Genomic DNA, 22,900 nt, shown 5'->3' with positions numbered 1-22,900 from the left:
TATGTCACTCAGAAGTCCATCAAAGGACGGGTTATAGCAGAGCAATTGGCTGATGCTCCTGTTGAGGAGAGTGCTTTTCTGAAGGCTGAGTTTCCTGATGTAGAGATCATGAATATTGAAGAAACTAAACAAGCAAACAAGTGTGATTCACAAACAAGTAAACAAGCGTGCTCACAAACAGGTACACCAGCGTGGTCACAAACAAGTAAACTAATGTGATCACAAACAACTGAAACATCAATCAGATGAAACATGCCTAAAGGAGGAGACATCCCTAAAACAAAGGAGACAACCTTTTTTCCAAAAGAAGAAGGCAAGCAAAATAATGAGACTGAGATAGCCCTATACTATGATAGAGAATTTTCTAAAAGATTTAGAGAATCTTGTAAAAGAAAAGAAAATAGAGGGGAACGCTATATGTACTAAGCTAGTCCCCTAATGATGGGCTGCTATAATCATTTTTATGTTCCAACAACAAAAGAGAGGCTACTGGAGGGTTCAAAAGGCTGGATAATCTAATGACCTTCAAATAAAAAACAAGTTACTCATCACTCTGAGCATTCCAGGCTATTTTCTTTGGGGACATTCAACAGACATTACACATGTAGTTATCAATTCCTAATGTATATAATATTTCACCGCACAGAGACATGGGTATATGAAAATATATAGTTCAGACAACAACTAAAAGAGTCATTTTGAACACATTCTAAAGAGGGTCCAAGCGATTCACATTGTTGTAAAGAGAGCAAGATGAAAAGAGGAAATGCTAAGATCATTTATACCCGAGTACGTAGAAGGTACACTATCTCCTCTTGGAATGTTTCACTAACACAAAGTAACCTCAAAACACAAAGACCTAATAAAACTCTTAAAAAAATAATATAAATAAATAAATGAATAATAATAACTTGCCTCCTTTGCCTTATAAAAGTAGTTGTGGTAATAGCTTACACCCTTGAGAGGAAAGGGTATTAATATCAACTCAACACCCATATGAGAATAGCAAATGAAACAGACTCCAACACTCACTCGTTCCCACCCAAATCACTTTTGGGTGCTCATATCAATCCAATGCTTGATGATAATAACTAAAGAAAACCACCCATATCTCATTTGGGTGCCCATAACAGTTTAACACTCATGTAAGAATAACCAAAATGGGTTTATTGCATAGACAAAACTCCCTTGCTCGCCCCTACCTCATATCACTTTTGACTACCCATATCAATATTGAACTCTGATGAAATTGACCCAAAAGACCATTTGTATAAATGGCATTTCCATGTTTCAACAATAAAAATGAGGGCTGTTAATATGAAATGGGATGAGGGCTGCTAATATGAAATAGGATGAGGGCTGCTATTATCAAAAAGGTTATGGGGGCTGCCAATAACAAGGTGATGGTGGCTGCCATTAACAAGGTGATGGTGGCTGCCATTATAAAAGTAAAGTAGTGGCTGCCAAAATATTACAGTGAAATAGTGACTGCCAAAATCAAAAGGAAGTGGTGGCTGCCAATATCAAAGTGGAGCAGTAGCTGCCATTATCATAAGAATGTGAGGGCAGCCAATATCAACTCTCTTGGGATTGAAGTTAGTACCAACATGTCTTAAAAAAAACCTTTACTCTTATCTTTTGTCAAAATGATATAAACTATGTTTCAAATATACAAATGCTATTAAATCATTCAAGGAGATGGAGTCTATGAAAAATAAATAAATAAATAAAATCAAAATCAAAAGCATTCGGATGGTGATGGACTGCGATAATGGACATGTACATTATGCTTACATATAATCCTACCTTGGACTTCTTTCTCTATTCTTTGTCATACACACACTTACATATAGACACACACTCATACAAGCACACATTCAGCCACATGCACATATGCCTACTCCCATATTCATTCACACTCACACAGCTATATGCACATATGTACACATATAAGCTCACAAACTCACATATACTCAGTTCTTATCTGCATACATTCAAATTTCAGGTTATGCTAACTATTTTTAAGTCATAAACTAACTATTTTCAGTTTATATGTCAACTGATTTCAGGTTTTACACTAACTGGTTCAGATTTTCGTGTCCACTGATTCAGTTTTTGTGCTCACTGGTTCAGTCAGGTTCAAGGCTAGCTAATTTCAGGTTATGATTATTTTGACTACCATCACAAACTTAATGAAATAATACATATCCAAGACCACATTATATCTGCTACTTACACAGGGAGGTTAATTCATGTTTTGATGAAACTAAGGAAGATAAGCACAGTTCAATAATGCTTAGCCTGAAGGAAATATTTACAACTAATCTAAACTGTTAGACAAGAACAACTAGAAGAATGTTTGGATATTGAATCCGACCAAGATAAGCAACCACTAGGTGCAAAATTAGAGGTCTTAGATGAGCAATTATCTAATGACATGTGTCATTTATCAAACTGATAGTATAATCCTTAATTTTACAAAAACAGACATAAAAAAAATCAACACTTTTATTCACTTCTCATGAATAGGCTAATTAAACAGATGAACTTTGTACCATGATCACAATGAAACACACAATTACTTTGGTTAATCACACAAAACAACAAATTTTTCATCAAAACTGCACTCGCTTGTAAGTAAGGTTATAATTTTAGCTTTTGCAACAAAAGAATCAAACTGGAAACCAAAACGAATTCAAAACAAGGTCCTTAAGCACGTATTGATTAAGATATAAAAAACATCAGTAAATTCATAAGAAAATAAAATTCGAGCCATTACTCAAAATGAATAAACGAATGACCTGATTTGCTGATCCAACAGATTTCACTAAACCTTTACTTAGCTTCAAATTTTGATCCTCTTTACAACTGCCTGAAGCTTGGATCTACAAAATCTCGAACCAGAAATTGAAGATTCTCTCTCATTATGACCTTATTGAGTAGCAGATTTATAGACTCTAATGGAAACGCACAGATCTCTGTCAAGAAAGGCTGGATCTAACGTTTTTTTTCAAGCCGAATTTAAAGGTTCCATGTAATGAGGGATGAAATTAGGGTTTCTACTTGCAAAAAGATGAAGAAAAACGATGACACAGAGAAAGAATAAAGTCAGTGAAGCTTAGATAGAAGAGTAATACGGTGATCAACTGCTGACCGGAGAAAAGACGGATAGCTAGGGTTTCGAGTTTGGGGATTTTCTCCTAAATTGCTCTCTGCTAGGTTTTGAAGAAAACCTCCTTAGCTTGCAAATGAAGCCAAGATCCCTATTTATAGATATTTGGATAAATTTTTACACCCCTCTAGTTTATTTAGACAACCCACTATTATATATTTTACCCCTTTTTGGATGAGCAAAGGGTGGTCCACAGAAAAATTTTAAGGAAAAAAATGATGGAATAAATTCGTGCCCCTTTAATTGCCCAGGGACACCCTCCCGCAACAAATTACCCTTATTTTATTCCCAACAGGTCACCTGCTGGTCAGGATAATTCACACCCCTTCTGCGGCACTAAATTTACACAATAGTACCTACCCCTCTCGTTTGCTATGCAAACCGCGACAGATTTTTCTGAAATTTGAGAGGGACCTAAATGGGTCTCTAACATACCCTAGGGGCGAATTTGGGTCACCAGATCATAGATTTACTTGGGTTTTAATCAAATCAACTGCAAAAGGGGTTCGGTCAAAATGGGGTGTCTACACCGGCCTCGTATTTGGGTCTGCTCTTGGGGGTTGGAAGACCAAATAAGGTATTTTGGGAGCCGATTTTAGAAAGGATTGGGCGTAGGTTGGATACTTGGAAGAGAAATTGAGAAATTTAGTATCTAGAGGTGGAAGATTGGTTTTAATCAAGGCAGTCTTAGCAAATATTCCTGTATATTTTATGTCTCTTTTTAAGTGTCCTGTCAGTGTCTCGTTGATGATTGAAATGATCCAACGTAGATTTTTGTGGGGAGGTAATGACGACAAAAAATGAATCTCTCTGGTGAGTTGGAAGGAAGTTTGTGTGCCCATCATGGTGGGTGGTTTGGGTATTAGAAGATTTCGGGAGTTTAACCACGCTTTGCTAGGAAAGTGGTTATGGAGATTTGGCGAAGAAAGATCTCATTTGTGGGTAAGGGTTATTTGTAGTAAGTATGGTTGTCAACCCGGAGGGTGGGAGTCTTTCGATAATTTTAAGAAAAAGGGTCTAACGGTGTGGAGAGATATTTTTAAAATGTCCTCCATGTTCAACCTGAAGATTAGATTTAGGGTTTATGGAGGGGATAGAGTTAAGTTTTGGAGTGATTTATGATGTGGTGATAGCCCGCTGAGGTTGTTGTTCCCGGAAATATTCCGGGTTGTGGTGAAGAAAGAAGCTATGGTGAGTGAGTGTTTGGTTAGTAGGGATGGTGTTTGGGAATGGTGCCCGGCTTATAGAAGAAGGTTCTTTGCTTGGGAGTTAGATTCTGCGGCTAGACTTAGAAGGTTGTTGGATAATGGCTACATTAAAAGAAATGGGTTGGATAAGAGAATATGGACTGCGGATTCTTCTGGGTTTTTTTCTGTCAGATCTTTCTATACGAGCCTAAAGCCTTGCCCGATTCCCTCTTTTTTGGCAAAGGTGTGGAAATTTCATTGTCTGTTGCGTGTAAGTATCTTTGGTTGGGCCGCATGTCGCGACAGGATACAAATCATGAACTTCCTGAGAAACCGTGGTATGTGGCTTGTTGATCATTGCCCCCTATATCTTGCTGATGGGGAATCTACGGATCATCTATTTATGCATTGTTCGTTCACCCGGTCTATATGGAGTTGCATATTTCTGAGATTTGGGATTAGCTGGATTTTTCCTAGATTTATTGAGTTGTTGTTGCAATAATGGAGCTTCGTGCCTTCGAAGAAGAAAGGGAAAATTTTGTGGGAAGTATGCTTGCTTGCCACTTGGTGGGTGTAGGGCTGGCAATTTCACCCGGAAAAGCGGGGATCCGCCCCGGTTGGGGAGGGGATTCCCCGATTTGAGTGGGGAAGGGGAAGGGGATTTAAAAAATTCCCCGGTGCGAGGAAGGGGAGGAGAAGGGGATGGAGTTGGCCCCGCCCCGCCCCGCCCCGCATTAATGCCATTTTTTTCTTGTATTTTTTTAAGTGTTTTTTTTTTTGGGAAAAGTACTAGAAACCCCTTGGATCAAAACATATCTACAAGATTCCCTCAAAATTTTTTTAATTTCCATTAGTACAGTTTTGTTCGTGAAATAGCTTTTTATGTTTTCTTTTACCCATAATCCATTGGGCATTGTCCCTCATTATATTAGTATATTACCCTTAGAAATCCCTAAAATCTCTCCCTCGAACCATCACTGTAAGGCAACATTAAATTCTTTGAAAATCTCCCTCCCCCAAATAAAGGCAACATCTCTCTGATGAGTGATGAGATTTTATATGGTGTGCGCTCGTATAGTCCATTATTTTTCAAAAAGTAATGTATGGGCTACGCCATAGGATGATCCAAACCGTCCATTTGATAGGCTACAATTTAAAAGTACTTTACAGGCCACACCATAGATCATCCAAACTGTCCAATTGATGGGCCACAACGTCAATAGATTGCGGCCCAAAAATCATTTCCATACGATGATTGCAACCCTCCGATCTATAGAAGGTACCATAATATGCAATTCCTCTATAGATCAGAGGGTTGGGATTATCCTATGAAAATGATTTTTGGGCCACAACCTATTTTCATTGTGGCCCATCAAATGGACAGTTTGGATCATCCTACAATGTGCCCATCAAGTGGAAGGTTTGGATCATCCTATGCCTATGGTAGTATGGTGTGCCCATCAAATGGACGGTTTGGATCTTCCTATGGTGTGGCACGTACAATACTTTTTGGCAAGTGGGATTGGGAATTAGGGATCTGCTAGGGACTATTGATCAATTAAATGAATCTGAGAGCAACCACCTTTGTCCCCAGGTTAATAAAATGCATAAGACAAAATCTTAGCCTATGTGGGTTGTGTGGCTACTCTCACATGCAACAGCCAAGCCGCAACATGCTTGAAGTGATTGTCCCTAGTATATCTTTAGTTTTAAACCTAACATTTAATAAAGTAAAGTGAGAAAGTAAAGTGATTGTCCCTGAAGGATGCAGGCGGGGAAGTGGAGGGGATGGGGATTAGATATTCCCCGTGGGGAGGGGAGGGGGATTCCCCACCATCCCCGCAGTGGGGAGGGGAAGGGGAATGGGAGGGGGAAAATTCCCTATAATTAACGTAGTGGTATAATTAACGCCACAACAAAACTGGGTTTTCCATACCGACATTAATTATCGAAGTTTTCTCCAACTCCTCTCAAAACTGGCACAACAAATATTCCATGTAATATTTTTTAAGTTTTCCAAACATCGACCTATTGTTTGATAGAAAGACAGAAGAACAAACAAAATTAAACACAAACTTCCACTTCAGGCAAAGATTACAAAGTACAAGATACCTCTAACGGTCTATGGTCAAGACCATCTATAAAATCACAAACCTAATACTTATTGACGCACAAATATAGCACGACTTATCAGTCCGGGGAGTCTGACTTTCACAAAACATCCGACCGTAGTGGTCAAAGTAACACCGACTTGCACAAAAAGAACAAGTAAATCACGAAGATGACGACAACCCTTGTGGGCTTCTATGGTCTTTGAGATATTGAACAAAACCATCGATATTTTGACTATGGTTCTCATTTTCAGCGGAGAATATCTTTCGTACTGCCCTCGCTTTGGCTCTAAACTCCTCACCCTCAGCTTCCACCATTACCAACTTCAATGTTTTGGCAATGTCATTCCTCGTGAAGGACCCATCACTTTCGTTCCTTGGCACCTCTACACCAATCTTCTTCTCTTCCATCACGCGAGCATTCAACGGCTGGTCTGCTATCATGGGTAAGAGAATAAGAGGCTTCCCAAACCCAAGAGCCTCAATGACTGAGCCCCAACCCCCGTGGCAGAAGAAACCTCCTATTGACGGGTGCGCTAAGAACTTAAGCTGAGGGACCCAACCCTTGCAAACAAGTCCCCGGCCCTTGGTTCGATCCTCGAACCCCATAGGTAGCATCTCCTCGCCCACACCAGGTGGAATTCGGAGTGCCCAAACAAAGGGCAATCCTGATAGTTCTAACCCAAAGGCTATTTCGTGAACTTGCTCTGTAGTATGTAATAACTCACTTCCAAATCCAACATAAACTACGGACCCTGGCATCTGTTGGTCTAGCCATTCGCCCTCTACCCACTTCTCATGCCCACTACTAGTATCTTCTTGTATTGAAGGAGGGAGCAGACCGATAGGAAGAACTGGTTTCTCTAATAACTCACCATAGAGACCTAACCAATCCGGTTCAAACTCAGTGCAACTTCGTAGAGCGATAAGGTCACACCCTTGAAGTGTCGAATAGATCCTGTAATTGACAGACACTCCGGAAACATCTTCTCTTGATAACGCCATAAAACTTCCTCTAGCCTCGTAGGGCCGGTACACCACGTTAGAAGGAAATGGGACCCATGGAGGAACCACAGTATACTGTTCTGGGGATGTACGGATGTCTTTGAAGGGCATCATCTTGGGGGGTGGTGGGCCACTGAATGCACCCATGGCAGCACTAAACGCCCCAAAGAAGGCACATGGGAGCTTGAACTTAGCAGCTATTCGTGAGACCCAGTGAGGGAAGATATCATAGATAATCCAATCTGGAGTTGGGGATACATTTTCAAGGAAAACTGAGAAAGGTTCCTCTAGTCCATCCAATGCCTTTAACAGGTACTGACCCTTGGCTAGAGGAATGTCTCTTGTGGCCTCGGCATCTTTCGGGAGGGCGTTGATGTGAGGGAAGGGAAGCTCCACTAGATTTATGTTGGGGGACAAATATGGAGGGATGTTTGGAAGCCTAGCTATATTTCTAGGGGTAGAAATGAAGGAGATACGGTGACCCCTTTTGGCTAAGCACTTGGAGAGCTCTAGAAAGGGTATTATGTGGCCAAAGGCTAACCATGGGAACATAACAAGGTGAAGCTCTACTTCTTCTGTAATTTCCATTTGTGAGGGAGTTGGAATGATGGCAGTGAGTAACGAATAGATGCGATTTACTCTTTTGGCTAACGCTTGGACAGCTCTGAGAATGGAATACAGGGCTATTTTGGAAACTGAGAGAGAGACCTACGCTTTTTTTGGTAGATAAGGAGGGAGAGACCTCCGATGACAGACCTACCCTTTTTTTGAGTAGACAAGCCAACAATAATTATAGGGTGATGGTCAGCCACACATTATAAGTGTAGTGAGCCACACGCATTATTGTAGGGGGCCCAAACAAATAAGTAGCTTTTATATCAGAGCAGTGGTAGCAGCTTTTCTGACTCCAGCCATGGTCCCTAGCAAGAGAAATTATATGGTGTAAGGCCTTACAACAAGGCTGCAAGAGAAATTATATGGTGTAAGGCCTTACAACAAGGCTGCAAGAGAAATTATATGGCGTGAGGCCTTACAAGGCTCGGTTGGGTCAAATATCAAGCAAGAGAAATTATACGGTGTAAGGCCTTACAAGTTACAACAGCCTTGGTACGGTGGAGGTACGATCATGTAATTCATCTGAGGTGGCTGCTCTCTCATGCATCAGCTGGCATCCAACAGCTGGCCCGAGAAATGACTCCAGCGATGGTCCCTAGCAAGAGAAATTATATGGTGTAAGGCCTTACAACAAGGCTCTGTTGTGTCAAATATCAAGCAAGAGAAATTATATGGTGTGAGGCCTTACAACAAGGCTCTGTTGGGTCAAATATCACGCAGGAGAAATTATATGGTGTAAGGCCTTACAAGTTACAACAGCCTTGGTACGGTGGAGGTACAATCAAATTGTTAGAAAGTCTACTTCAAATGGTTAATGCTCTCTTTGGTTGCTGGTAGATGTGCGGACGATTTGGAGAAGAAGAAGTCACAGGGAGATCAAAAGGAAATCAAATCAGTGCAGTCAAATGGTCCTAATACTTTCATTTGGTAGGTTCGATTGGATTGTTAGCTACATCTTGAACAGAGTTCAGCTACGTACACACATTGACAGTTAGGTGAGGGTCAATATGCGCCTCTTGAAGCCAACATCTCATCTATTCTTTCCATCATTGCCGAGCAATTGTTCTTGCATCCAACACAGCCACTCATTTAGACTTTTTCTTCTTTTTTTTCTCTTAATTCAAATCACATAGCATATCGATGTGGGTGCATCCCAGCCATTCCGAAGGTCAAATGATCAAGATGCACCATCACATCAATTGAATTGCACATATCAAAGGATAAGATCATCACAGTCAAGATCAGATCATCTCGAATCTTCAGATCAAGCAACAGACAATCCGAATCAACCGAAGTATTCGGTGGTCTTGTCCAGAGGCACCAATTTGGTCAGTTCACATTCCCTCACTGTGGAAACATAGGTCAAATGATTAAAATTACATTATCAGTTGCAAGATTTGAGCTCCCTCCGTTTGTCTTTTAGTGGACATGGCCCAATAATTGATGCCCGTTTTATCCCCACATGGATGCCCTCTTTTTCCCAAAACGGAATCCCGTTTTCTTAGCAGTGCTCCTCTTAATATAGTAGAGCTGTGTCCCTCCTACTCATTATTTACAGAAGAAAAAGAAAGAGAGTAACAAATTAAGTTGTAGGGTGTGAAGAGAGGAGAAATAATGAGTGGGAAGGACAGCATAGTGATGTATTCATCTCCGGGCATTGGGCACCTAGTGCAGATGGTGGAGCTTGGGAAGCGCTTCCTTCTCCACCATCCATTCTCCATTATCATCCTCATCGCCGCCGACCCTCCTTTCAACACTGGCTCCACCCAACCCTACATTCGAGCCGTCTCCAAATCTCACCCTTCCATCACCTTCCACCACCTTCCTCCACTTGACAATCATCAACATCATTCCCCATCCCACGATTTTATAGACCTCGTCTTCGAATTCCTTCGCCAAAACGACCCTCTCGTCCTCCAAGCCCTCCAAACCATTTCCTCCACCACCTCAGTCCGCGCCCTCTTCCTTGACTACTTCTGCGCAACCACCTTCCAACTAGTCTCCACCACCCCCACCTCAATATCCCTTCCTACTTCTTCGCTGCCACCGCTGCTGCCCTCTCCGTCCTACTTCACTTTCCCACCTTCCACCGCCAAACCACCGAAAGCATCAAAGACCTTTCCCATCCCCTTCAATTCCCTGGGGTACCGCCGATACCCCCATCCGACATGCCCCAAACAATGATCGACCGTCACGTTCAAAGCTACCACCACTTTCTCTACATCGCCACTTCTCTACCCAAAGCCGACGGTATCATCATAAACACATTCCATTCGCTGGAGCCGCGAACATTAAAGACTATATCGGATGGGGCTTGCATTCCCGACGGACCCACGCCGCCCATCTACCCGATCGGTCCCTTGATTGCATCCAAGGATGACCAAGTGAAGAACTGCTTGTTGTCGTGGCTGGATGCACAGCCTCCTCGGAGCGTGGTTTTCTTGTGCTTTGGGAGCATGGGGCGGTTCTCGGAGGAACAGTTGAAGAATATCGCGGTGGGATTGGAGAAGAGTGGGCAGAGGTTTGCGTGGGTGGTGCGCAGTCCTAAAGTCGACAACGCGGATTTCGATTTGGATACGGTGTTGCCCGAGGGGTTCTTGGATCGGACGAGAGAGAGGGGTGTGGTGGTGAAATCGTGGGCTCCGCAAGTGGCTGTGCTGAGTCGAGAATCGGTGGGTGGTTTCGTGACTCACTGCGGGACTAACTCCTTCAATGAAGCGGTGTGTGCGGGGGTTCCCCTCTTGGCATGGCCTCTCTATGCAGAACAACGAATGAATAGGGTGATTTTGGTGGAGGAGTGGAAGCTGGGCATGACAATTGTGGAGGATAAGGAGGGTGTGGTAAATGCGGAGGAGGTGGAGAAAGGAGTGAGAGGATTGATGGAGTCGGAACAAGGGAAGGTTTTGAGGGAGCGGATGGTAGCAATGAGAGAGAGTGCGATGGGCGCATTGAGGGAGGGAGGATCGTCTCATGCCACCTTAGCCGAGTTGACCACCCGTTTATTGAAGCACCACATTTCAAACGAATTGGACCCCCTGCCACCCTCCCAAGGGTAGATTGTTGCATTATTGGGTGGGGTCTGGCTTAAGATGGCTACCCACCAATGTCTCTCTCTCTCTCTCTCTCTCTCTCTCTCTCTCTCTCTCTCTCTTTCTCTCTCTCTCAGCGAATGTGTGACTTTCTTGTATCTCTGTCTGTAGTTTTTCTCTATGTATGGATGAAGCGAATGTGCGGCTTTCTTGTATCTCTGTCTCTGTAGTTTTTCTCTATGCATGGATGAAGCGAATGTGCAGCTTGCTTGCATGATCAGTGGAGGTGAGGATAGATTTTTCACACCCCAAACCGAGACCGTCCCAAGCATGGGACAGCACCATACGTCCGTGAACACAAGTTCACAAACATGCTAGGCTCTTACTTAACATGCAATATACATAGCATAACTAGGGGTGGCAATGTATCGGTTTCGGTTCGGTTCGACCCCGAAACCGAATTTTGGGTTCGGTTTCGGTTCGGTTCCGCCAATTTTGCCACCCCTTACTCATAATCATTGGAAACATTCGGGTTCGGTTCGGTTTGATCCCCAAACCGAACTAAACCAAAATTTGAATCCGTTTGGTTAAACCAAACGGAAGCCGAATTTTTGGTTCAGTTTCGGCTCGGCTCCGGTTCGGTTCGGCATATTTTGCCACCCCTAAGCATAACTAAACTAAATAATCTCATAAATAAATAAACTGGGAAAGCTAAAATAAATGTCCAATCGAGACTACATTGAATGATTAAATAAATAAAGTAGTTGAAAGTTTACAACTACTGTTCAACATCTGTAATGTAAATAATAAAGAGTGAGATAACACCCAATGAGATAGACAAGTACTATAAAAGGAAGTTAATTATGGGAAAAAAATGCTTAAAATTAGTTTCTTTTTTTTTTTCTTTCTTTTTTTTCTGATTTTGTAGGAGCTTTTCATGCTCTCCTCACTCTTGATGTCGAAGTTTCTCCCTCTTGTTTTGACAAACATCGACCTAGATAGAAACATAGAAAGGCTAACAAAATTAAACACAAGCTTCCACTTAAGGCAAAGATTACAATGTACAAGATACCTCTAAAGGTCTGTAGTCAAGACCACCTGTAAAATCACAAACCTAGCACCAATACAACAGTTTCACTCAAAGAAGAGATTAAGCGTGCAATTTTCTGGTGATGGAAATAACAACACGTGCTATATTGACACACAAATATAGCACGACTTGTTAGTCTGGGGACACTACTTTCACACAACATCTGACCGTAGTGGTCGAAGGAACGAACACCGACTTGTACAAAAAGAAAAAGTAAATCACGAAGATGATGACAACCCATGTGGGCTTCTATGGTCTTTGAGATGTTGAACAAAACCATCGATATTTCGACTATGGTTCTCATTTTCAGCAGAGAATATCCCTTGTGCTGCTCTTGCATTGTCTCTAAACTCCTCACCCTCAGCTTCCACCATTGCTAACTTTAATGTCTTGGCAATGTCATTCCTAGTGAAGGACCCATCACTTTCGTTCCATGGCACCTCTACACCAATCTTCTTCTCTTCCATCACTCGAGCATTCAACAGTTGGTCTGCTATCATGGGTAGGAGAATAAGAAGCTTCCCAAACCCAAGAGCCTCAATGACTGAGCCCCAACCCCCGTGGCAGAAGAAAACTCCAATTGACTGGTGCGCTAAGAACTTAAGCTGAGGGACCCAACCCTTGCAAACAAGTCCCCAGCCCTTGGTTCGATCCTCGAACCCCATAGGTAGTATCTCCTCGCCCACGTCCGGTGGAATCTGGAGCGCCCAAACAAAGGGCAATCGTGATAGTTCTAACCCAAAGGCAATTTCATGAACTTGCTCTGTAGTATATAGTAACTCAATTCCAAATCCAACATAAACTACAGACCCTGGTGTTTGTTGGTCTAGCCATTCACCCTCTACCCACTTGTCATGCCCACTAGTATCTTCTTGTATTGAAGGAGGGAGCAGACCTGTACGAAGAACTGGTTTCTGGAATAACTCGCCAAGGCGACCTAACCAATCCGGTTCGAATTCGGTGCAGCTTCGTAGAGCCACAAGGTCACACCCATGGAGTGTTGAAAAGATCCTATAATTGAGAGACACCCCGGAAGCATCTTCTCTCGTTGTTACATGAAAAAATTGTCTAGCCTCGTAGGGTCGGTACACCACGTTAGAAGGGAATGGGACCCATGGAGGTACCACAGTTAATTGTTCGGGCGATGAACGGGGGTCTCTAAAGGGCATCATCGTGGGTGGTGGTAGGCCAATGAATCCACGCATGGCAGCACTAAACGCTCCAAAGTAGGCACATGGAAGCTTGAACTTAGTAGCTACCCGTGAGACCCAGTAAGAGAAGATATCATAAATAATCCAATCTGGAGGGGGGGATGCATGTTCAAGGAACACTGACAAAGGTTCCTCTAGTCCGTCCAGTGTTTTAAACAGGTACTGACCCTTGGCTAGTGGAATGTCTCTGGTGGCCTCGGCATCTTTCGCTAGGCCCTCGACATGAGGGAAGGGAAACTCACTAGATTTATCTTGGGGGAGATATCTGGAGGGATGTCTGGGAGCCTAGCGATGTTTTTTGGAGTAGAAATGAAGGATATATGGTGACCTCTTTTGGCTAAGCACTTAGAGAGCTCTAGAAAAGGTATTATGTGACCAAAGGCTAACCACGGAAACATAATAAGGTGAAGCTTTACTTCTTCTGTAATTTCCATTTGTGAGGGAGTTGGAATGACGGCAGTGAGTAACGAATAGATGCGATTAACTCTTTTGGCTAACGCTTGGAGAGTTCTTAGAATTGAATACAGGGCTGTGTTGGAAACTGTGAGAGAGAGAGAGAGAGGGTAAACACAACAGTTGTTAGGGGTGATGTCAGCCCCGTCTTGCGCAATTACGCGTTATTGTATGGGACCAAAAGGTTAGCTCGCTTTTATAATATGCTGCTGAACGCACTCCACACTTTATTAAAAAAGTACGGTACACACAGCAGTAGTTGTAGGGTCAGCCTCACATTATTAGGGAGGGCGATGTCAGCTACGTCTTGAAAAAGGTAAATATACGCAATTACGCGTTATTGTATGGGGACAAAAGGTTAGCTAATATGCTGATGTCACCAGTACTGTATTTTGATGAACACACAGCTCACCTTATTAAAAAGTACGGTATGGCCTGCACCATAGGATGATCCAAACCGTTCATTAGATGGGCCACTGCTTAAATATGTTGTGCCCAAAAACCATTTCCATAGGTTGATCCTAACTCCTATGGTGCGGGTCATACCGTACTTTTAAATAAAGCTTGGAGTGTGTTCATCAAAATATAGTAGCGGTGATATCATTTCTGTAACACCCAGCCCCAATGTTTGAACTTGTTTTAACTTCTTGAAATGAGTGTCATTACCAAAAATCAAGCTCAGGATTAAATTGCTTAGAAATGAGTGTCGTTACCAAAATGAAGCTTGTGAATTTTCTTTGAAATGGCTGTTAATACCAAATGAACTTAAGATTAATTTTATTGAAAATGGTAAAGGGTGCTATTATCATCAATGGAGTAAAGTCCATTTAAACACCTTTTAAAAGGCTGCTCATTTTGGGAAGCAATTAGATTGACCGAATATAACACCTTCACTAAAGTTAAATTTGGCTTTGAATAGAATCTTCCACTAGTGGGTAGGATGTATTAGGAAGCTCTATCATTTCAAGATTCAATCTTGGTAGGTTTCCTCCTATGGATTTTCAGCTAGTAGAGAATACGGTAGCATCTACATTTCAAAAAGGAAAAAGGGAAGGTTTGTTTCAAAATATTGCTTGCAACGAAAAGGGCATGTGAGCCACATCGTTTTGGACAGTTCCTATGGGGGGAAATATTGGGTTATCATATCTTTAGAAAGGAGCTGCTTCATAGGCTAATTGAAGGTCTTTAATTCTCTATTTAATTAGGATTCTATTCTTAATAAAGTAAGACACTGAATGTAATGGTAACTGCCTAATTGATTTGAATTACTTTCTAGGAAAGAGGGTGCCTCTATACATGAACGAAAATCACTAAAATCTTGAGGGAAATCATATAGAATGTGAGAATGGTCGTGAGTTTCAAAATGCACAGAAGCCTTATGATATCTACTTCTACCCCAGACTTGAAATGGATTTCTTTTGCCACTTGAAGCTTGCTGCCAAGGTTTAGAAACTGATGAGCCTTACCTTGCAACTCTTGTCTCAAGAAGATTTTTATATTTTTAGCCATTGGAAGCCCCTGCTGCCCTCATCGTGCGGATTCAAGAAATCTGCAAACAACTTATAAAAGTTGCATTTCTTGATAGTTTTATAATAGCATTGGATCTCGCCCATAAACTCCATCCGTTGGTGAATCTCTGCTGATTTAGCAGCCGCAAGTTTCAAACTGGGTGCTTCGCTAAAGGAAATTCTTGGAGTAGCGCTTAAGGTAGGTGATCCTACCCTATGTTAGTGTATTACGTATATTTGCATATATTTAGATTTGTTGCAAGCTTTTATTACAGTTCATTTTATGGAACTTATTTTGAAAAGGTTTCTCACTGATATCTTTTAGCATGTCATACTAAATGGTTGAATTGTCATTATCCATGAAATGTTTTTAGTCTTAACATGCTTCCTTATTTATACAAAAAGGAGTTTTGTGACTAACATGTTTTTGGAAACTCAAATTCATGAAACACTATTGAAAAGCATTTTATATATGATATGGTTTCAATGGTTTGGAACAGGGGAGCCCCCAATGGTTTGAAACGTCTTCAAAATTTATGGTACGGTATTGAAAACATTAAATTGCTTTTCTCTATATTTGTATACAGTCTTGGTATGGAATGGATTCCGCCAGTAAGGTTGATCTCTGGTGGGGATCTAGTGCCCAACCTGCCAGTGGGTGAGTACACTGGACGTGATCACGTAGACCGGTCAAATTTTATCTACCCGTAAGGTTGATCTCGGGCGGCCAGTAGGGAGTCCTCTGGCTATTGATAATTTTACATTGCGCGCTTTTGGACCTGTGAGTCCTGCGAACGAGTGTTCGCCTTGGGTTACGCTACTTGCCAATAAGGTTGGAAATTGGCCACAGAGAAGACTGTTAAGTATTTAATTTCTAAGTGGAAAAATTGCAAAACCAAGTGTTTGGAAATATATATTCATTGTCATTGATTTCCAAGTGGATAAAATGCAAAATCAAGTATTTGAAAATATATATTCTTTGTCATTGATTTCAAAGTGGAAAACTGCATAACCGAGTGGTTGGAACTGTTTTTGTAAAAACATGTATTTTTCTTATATAACTTATGTAGAAATGATTTTCTTGATTCTTATCAATTTCTGCATTGGCTAAATTTTATGGCATGTTACTTCTTTTCCGCACCAGCTTTGTTTTCGTTTTCCTATTAGCTGGCTTGGATTTGGAAAACCGGCTGGGCTGTTAGCTCATTATGTGGTTTAACAATTTTCAGATACCGAGGAGCGGCAGTAGACTTGCTAAGTTCAGGCACTTGGATTGGAACCTAAGACACTTCTTGCTTTCTTTCATTATTTCCAGTTTAGAAGCGTTTGTTATTTTATTGTGGATTTAGACTTTTGGACCTATATATGTATTTCGTTTGAGCTTTAATTGAGACTAAAATTTCCGCTTTTATTAGTCGCTCTAAATATTGAGAATAGTTGGTTGTGAAGAAGCCTTGCATGCTTGTGGGGGTGACCCTATGGGTGTGTGGCGGCTGTCACGTGCGCCTTACCTCGAATTCTGGGTTCGGGGCGTGACAATTTCCCAATAATAAAACAACTGCGTCCTAATTGTACGAGAGGAACAGAGAGGGTTGGTGAGAGCGGGGAAAAAATATTTAAAATTGGTAAGAAAAACAATGACTCTTGTTTTTGTTCTTTTCACGATCTTGAATCGCCTACTTTCGTTTAGATGCACAAAAGCTCGGCAGCCATCGGAATTTGGTTTGGATTTGGCATACTATTCCACGTTTGGTTGCCAAAATGCAATGGACTCCCATTGATTCCCTTGGCTTTCTCTCATATAATGATTGCTTGTCTCTTTCTTGTCCCCTTATTCCAAAAGCAAAGAATTATGGTTGAACTTTCTAGGGAATGATGCTCTCTCTCTATCTCTCGTTTCCCTCTCTCTCCTCTCTCCATATATTGGTAATGACACCCCCTACTTTTTCTTCTACTCTCCCATTATTTGCCGTGCAACCAAACACTATTATACAATTTTCCAAGGTAATTCCAGGCAAATCAAAATTCTTGTCTCTTTCCTTCGACTTCCTATTCCACTACTCTCCGAGCCATTCCAAGCAACCAAACGTAGCAATAATGAAACGAAATTTTTTCATTTCCAGACTGGAGCGGAAATGAGTCAAATGAGAAATCACTTTGTCAAGAGACCTTGGCCCCTCTCGTTCCAAATAAAACCTATCCTCTCTCTATGTTTGTATTCTCCAAAGAACTGCCGTTGAATCCCCATCTGAACGCGGATCCTAGGTTAGCCACCATCTCCCTCCCCTCTCTCTCAGTCTCTACTACGGATCGTCTCTTCTTACTCCTCTTTCTTCGTTGTCTTCTTGCCAAAAGAGGCCTGGTTATGTTAGCTCGGCTTGTGTTACGAACTCGAATCGGTTTGCAACAGATTTGATCTTCTTAGAGGGAAGATTAGCCTCTTGATCCACATCGAGGGAAGGATCAGTCCACCTTTGTGCACAAAACACAAGTTCTGAAACAATTTTCTTCATTCCTCTAAGAAAGGAAATGTACATATTATTTATAGAAAACCCCTAATCTAGACAACCCTTAGCTCTAAGGGGCTGTTTGGATACGCGGAATTTAGAATCCAGGTTATAGTTTGAAAACAATGTAAAGAGGGTTCATGATCAAGCTGCTCTCTACTGTCCTGACAGCGTTTCTCGGATTTTAAGAAAGAAATCCAGGTTTTATAAATCTCTCCGGTATCCAGAGATTTCTAAAACCTGGAAACACGGGATGATATGTTACGCTCTTGCTGATGGAAAGAAGGGCGAGAAATAAGAAAACGACGGCTGGTCCGCTTCTTCTCTTGTCTCTCATCTACAATTTTGAAGAAATCCCGGATTCTAAAATCTGTATATCCAAACGGCCCCTAAGAGTCCTACCCAAACCAAATAACTAAGAAGGCAATCTCTAAAACTACAAAATCAAAACTAATTTATTCTATTCCAAGTGGGACCCATAAGCATGTAACAGTTTGAGCCTCATTGCAGGTCAATGGTTTCTGTACAGGAATTAAGCTGCTCGAGCATTGCCTAGGATTTCAGTTGATGGGGATTAGGGTTTTAGCAATGGGGGGTTGTCAATCGGTAATGAATGTTTTTTTCAATGCGTGTTTGGCCGTTGTTATTATTGATTTTTACATTGTAATGCTACTGTGACTGGGGGTTTTGAAATTGCAAGGTTTCTCTGCTTCTACTCCTACTCCCTCTTGATTTGCAGTTGTTCTTGGGTATATAGATGGCTAAATTTTTACATTTGTAAGAGTTGTTGATGTTTTCTCTATGAAGATTATTGGGAAAATGGAGGCTTTAAATGAGGGAGATGAAGCTTTGGTAGGTTTCTCATTGGGGCTGGCGATCAGAGGCATTTTAAGGAACTGAATTTAGGGTTCTTTTATGAGGCAATTTTGTGATTGAGGCTTTGGCTGGAAGCTTTGAAGATTTGGGTTCAACACAGATTTTGATGATTGGTTCTGCTGAAGGAAGTTTTTGTTTTTGGCTTGGTAATTGAGGTATTGTTGTAGAAAGTTTGGAGATTTTGGGTTTGAAGGCAAAATCGGATGAAGATGGCACCTTCCTCGCCTCCCACACAATCACAACCCAAATCGATCTCTGATCCACCCACTTCTTCAAATTCTCCCCAATCCTCGCTTCCACCTCCTTTTCCATCCCCTTCCACTCGTTACAATTACGAATTAGTCTGTAACACAACTTTTTTACAGTAATTTGGGTTAAAAATATTTTATGGAATCTGAAGGAAACACAATGACAAGGTTGTCAATAGGTTTTGGTGTTACAAGCACATTTGCCGAATGATTTTTTTGTTCCTGAGATACTTTTCCCAAAAGCTTTATCTTCCCGAGTTTTCATCACCAAACATGGTTCTGATTCTTTAGAATCCAAATCAAAGATCCATTGTTCATTCGGTCTTGGATCAATGCCCTGTCATTTTGGACCCGAGAATGGAATCTTGGGGTCCCCCTCCTTTCCGATTTGAGATTGCATGGTTATTGGTCCCTAGCATGGTAGAAAAGCTAGGTAGCTGGTGGGCATCCTATGAATCTGAGGGTCCATCTAATGTTAGAATCAGTAGGAAGCTAAGATTTGTGAAGGAGAAATTAAGGGAGTGGGTGAAGGGGCAAAGAAGTATTGATCTAACCCGGAAAGTGTGGCTGGAAAGTAGAATCGGGGAAATTAAGGACCTCGAGGAAAATGGGCTAGGGTCTTTTTATTTGAGGGAGGAGCTTGGTAGGATAAAAGAAGAGCTCAAAGGGATGTTGTTACATGAGGAAATTTCATGGAGACAAAAATCCAGAGATAGGTGGATAAAGGAGGGGATAAAAATACGGCATACTTTCATGCCATGGCCAGTGGAAGGAGGAGGAGAAATAGGATCGAATCTTTAGTAGATATGGGAGTGGCAGTATCGGGTAAAGATGAGATTTCCAAAGTTGTTTTACAGTTTTACAATTCCTTATATACGTCGGACCGGGGTCCCATACCAACTCCGGAGCATCTTGACTTTAGCAGTTTGGATCTATCTTTGTGTGCGGAGTTGGAAAAACCTTTTGAAGAGGAGGAGATTGAGAGAGGGGTTTTTGCTCTGAGCAAAGATACATCTCCGGGGCCGGACGGTTTTTGTCTTGCCTTTTTCCAATCATGTTGGGAATATGTGAGAAAGGACATAATAGATGTTTTCATGGAGTTTTTTAATGGTATGGAGCTGGACAAGGTCACGGGGGATACCTTCATCACTCTTATACCTAAAGTAGCGGGGGCAACAAAAATTACCGATTTCCGTCCTATTAGTCTGATGGGTAGTTTATATAAAATTTTGGCTAAGGTTCTAGCGGAGCGCTTGAAGAAAATACTACCGGTGGTTATCTTTGATTACCAAAGTGCTTTTGTAGCGAAGAAACAAATATTGGATTGCTCCCTTATTGCCAATGAGGCCATTGATTATTATCGTAGGCTCAAGTTGAGAGGAATTCTTTGCAAACTGGATATGGAAAAGGCTTACAATAGAGTTGAGTGGGACTGTTTAGATTTCCTGTTTGCTAAAATGGGTTTTGGGAGTAGATGACACAAATGGATTATGTCATGAGTGTCCTCGGCGTGGTTTTCAGTGTTGTTAAATGGGTCTCCTGAAGGCTTTTTTAAGTCTTCCCGTGGGCTTCGGCAGGGGGACCCTTTATCTCCCTTCTTGTTTGTCTTCGTGGCGGAAACTCTGAGTAGATTGTTAGCTAAAGGATGCGACATAGGGTTGTTCAAAGGCTTCAATATTGGGAGAGATTGTGTGGAGGTCTCTCACCTCCATTTCGCGGACGATACGCTCTTGTTCTGTGTTCCGGAGAGATCCCAAGTGTTAAATTTGAAGTCCGCTTACTTTGAGATGTTATGAAATGATAACGGGACAAAGATTTAATTTCCATAAATCTAGACTGTTTGCGCTGAATGTCCCCTTGGATGAGGCTTTGGAGTTAGCGAGGTTATTGGGTTGCGAGATGGATAATCTCCCGGCCTCGTATTTGGGTCTGCTCTTGAGGGTTGGAAGACCAAATAAGGTATTTTGGGAGCCGATTTTAGAAAGGATTGGGCGTAGGTTGGATACTTGGAAGAGAAATTTAGTATCTAGAGGTGGAAGATTGGTTTTAATCAAGGCAGTCTTAGCAAATATTCTTGTATATTTTATGTCTCTTTTTAAGTGTCCTGTCAGTGTCTCGTTGATGATTGAAATGATCCAACGTAGATTTTTGTGGGGAGGTAATGACGACAAAAAATGAATCTCTCTGGTGAGTTGGAAGGAAGTTTGTGTGCCCGTGGGTGGTTTGGGTATTAGAAGATTTCGGGAGTTTAACCACACTTTGCTAGGAAAGTGGTTATGGAGATTTGGCGAAGAAAGATCTCATTTGTGGGTAACAGTTATTTGTAGTAAGTATGGTTGTCAACCCGGAGGGTGGGAGTCTTTTGATAATTTTAAGAAAAAGGGTCTAACGGTGTGGAGAGATATTTTTAAAATGTCCTCCATGTTCAACCTGAAGATTAGATTTAGGGTTTATGGAGGGGATAGAGTTAAGTTTTGGAGTGATTTATGGTGTGGTGATAGCTCGCTCAGGTTGTTGTTCCCAGAAATTTTCCGGGTTGCGGTGAAGAAAGAAGCTATGGTGAGTGAGTGTTTGGTTAGTAGGGATGGTGTTTGGGAATGGTGCCCGGCTTATAGAAGAAGGTTCTTTGCTTGGGAGTTAGATTCTGCGGCTAGACTTAGAAGGTTGTTGGATAATGGCTACATTAAAAGAAATGGGTTGGATAAGAGAATATGGACGGCGGATTCTTCTAGGTTTTTTTCTGTCAGATCTTTCTATACGAGCCTGATGCCTTGCCCGATTCCCTCTTTTTGGCAAAGGTGTGGAAATTTCATTGTCTACGGCGTGTAAGTATCTTTGGTTGGGCCGCATGTCGCGACAGGATACAAACCATTAACTTCCTGAGAAACCGTGGTATGTGGCTTGTTGATCATTGCCCCCTATGTCTTGCTGATGGGGAATCTACGGATCATCTATTTATGCATTGTTCGTTCACCCGGTCTATATGGAGTCGCATATTTCTGAGAGTTGGGATTAGCTGGATTTTTCCTAGGTCTATTGAGTTGTTTTTGCAATAATGGAGCTTCGTGCCTTGGAAGAAGAAAGGGAAAATTTTGTGGGAAGTATGCTTGCTTGCCACTTGGTGGGTGTAGAGCTGGCAATTTCACCCGGAAAAGCGGGGATCCGCCCCGCTTGGGGAGGGGATTCCCCGATTTGAGTGGGGAAGGGGAAGGAGATTTAAAAATTCCACGGTGCGTGGAAGGGGATGGAGTTAACCCGGCCCCGCCCCGCCCCGCATTAATGCCATTTTTTTCTTGTATTTTTTTAAGTGTTTTTTTTTTTTGGGAAAAGTACTAGAAATCCCTTGGATCAAAACATATCTACAAAATTCCCTCAAAATTTTTATAATTTCCATTAGTACAGTTTTGTTCGTGAAATAGCTTTTTATGTTTTCTTTTACCCAAAATCCATTGGGCATTGTCCCTCATTATATTAGTATATTACCCTTAGAAATCCCTAAAATCTCTCCCTCGAACCATCACTGTAAGGCAACATTAAATTCTTTGAAAATCTCCCTCCCCCAAATAAAGGCAACATCTCTCTGATGAGTGATGAGATTTTATATGGTGTGCGCTCGTATAGTCCATTATTTTTCAAAAAGTAATGTATGGGCTACGCCATAGGATGATCCAAACCGTCCATTTGATAGGCTACAATTTAAAAGTACTTTACAGGCCACACCATAGATCATCCAAACTGTCCATTTGATGGGCCACAACGTAAATAGATTGCGGCCCAAAAATCATTTCCATACGATGATTGCAACCCTCCGATCTATAGAAGGTACCATAATATGCAATTCCTCTATAGATCAGAGGGTTGGGATTATCCTATGAAAATGATTTTTGG

The 22,900-nt window shown here is 41.7% G+C and overlaps 3 pseudogenes; 1 reads left to right on the top strand and 2 right to left on the bottom strand.

The window, feature by feature from the left end:
- Nucleotides 1–6,416: 6,416 nt before the first annotated feature.
- LOC143884335 (UDP-glycosyltransferase 91C1 pseudogene) lies at nt 6,417–8,326 on the bottom strand (annotated as a pseudogene).
- A 657-nt stretch (nt 8,327–8,983) lies between these two features.
- LOC143884334 (UDP-glycosyltransferase 88B1 pseudogene) lies at nt 8,984–11,334 on the top strand (annotated as a pseudogene).
- Nucleotides 11,335–12,135: 801 nt separating this feature from the next.
- On the bottom strand, nt 12,136–13,957 carry LOC143882836 (UDP-glycosyltransferase 91C1 pseudogene; annotated as a pseudogene).
- Nucleotides 13,958–22,900: the final 8,943 nt, after the last annotated feature.

Source organism: Tasmannia lanceolata, unplaced genomic scaffold (assembly GCF_043159265.1).
Source record: "Tasmannia lanceolata isolate RefF3 unplaced genomic scaffold, GAP_Taslan_0.1 ptg000008l, whole genome shotgun sequence".
Lineage (NCBI taxonomy): Eukaryota > Viridiplantae > Streptophyta > Magnoliopsida > Canellales > Winteraceae > Tasmannia > Tasmannia lanceolata.
Note: the sequence above shows the minus strand (reverse complement) of the source record. Positions and strands in the feature narration are given on the sequence as shown.